The following is a 1241-nucleotide window of genomic DNA, read 5'->3' as shown; positions in this document are numbered from 1 at the left end:
TTCTCTGATGCTACCATCATTGTTTTTCCTTAAGAATGCAAAGCTATGAGGGCAAACTTTTTTAAATGATCCCAGTTATTTATTTTTCGAGTATCAACTTTTATACAAATGTTGCTGATACTTTTTTCATTTCAAAATGTGGTTTTAAAATATATTTTTTTCTAAATGGGATCCATTAGATCTAAGAAGTAACGTTCTTTCCATTTACCAAACATTAACACTGCGCCAGGCATTGAGTAATAGCTTCCACACACATCATTTCATTTACTCCCTTACAACCACCCTGTGAAGTCCATGCCAGCACATGAGAAAACTGAAGGTTAAGCCATTTGCCCAAGATCACACATCTAGTACGAAACTCTTTTGACTGTTCCATGGAAACCCATCCAACTTTTGTCAACTGAAGTCCTGAGTTTGGCCGTCTAGAAAATGTTTTCTGAGGACACAAAGTAGAAGAACTGTGTTTGTACTCTGTGAAGCCAATACTTTTACTAAAGGAGGCAGTCCTCAAGCAGCCAACAGGCCAAACTCACTTGTGACACCATACCCCGCGAGTTAGGAGCCCGTCTAGACATCAGATAAGCCTCATTTCAAGTCCCAGCCCACCCACTTACTCGACCTGAGACCACAAGAAAGTTATCTACTCTCCCTGAAATTGTTTCCATATCTATAAAATGAGGATAATAATAAAGGTCGAATTCTACGAAATGACCAACTTTCGACTATTTTTTGAACCTCCAAAAAAAGCATTTGCAAATGGTTTAGCCCAAACTCTCCACTGGCTCACTGTGCTGATTCAACAACCGCACAGAAGAATTAAATGGCGTTTGTTTGTTTTATTTAGTAGACTTTCTCTTCCTCGTCTCATTTTGCTCAAGTCAATAAAGTTAGTTTTCACTCTCTGTGACACTTTACATACAGGGAAGCTGACCTGAGGTTACAGTAACACTGCATAAGATGATTGGGAATTAACAACCAACGACCTCCTGACGCCTTACTGCTTCTGCTCAGAGGGTTTTCTCTAGTTTGATAGTTTTGTCTCTTACTGACGAAGTAAATGCGCAAATACCTCTTTAGAAAGTGAAAGAGTAGGAGATTTTGAGGAGGTGGAGCACTACGTGTTAAGGAGAAAGATAAGGTTTCAAACCCGGCTCCGGGCCTCAGGAGACCGCGCGAAGCGGCGGGCCGGGGCCGGCAGGGCGTGTACGCGCGCGCGCCGCTCCCAGCGCTGGCCTCGCACC

This window comes from Suricata suricatta, chromosome 9 (assembly GCF_006229205.1).
Source record: "Suricata suricatta isolate VVHF042 chromosome 9, meerkat_22Aug2017_6uvM2_HiC, whole genome shotgun sequence".
NCBI classification, from domain to species: domain Eukaryota; kingdom Metazoa; phylum Chordata; class Mammalia; order Carnivora; family Herpestidae; genus Suricata; species Suricata suricatta.
The sequence above is the reverse complement of the archived record's forward strand: the minus strand, read 5'-3'. Positions refer to the sequence as shown.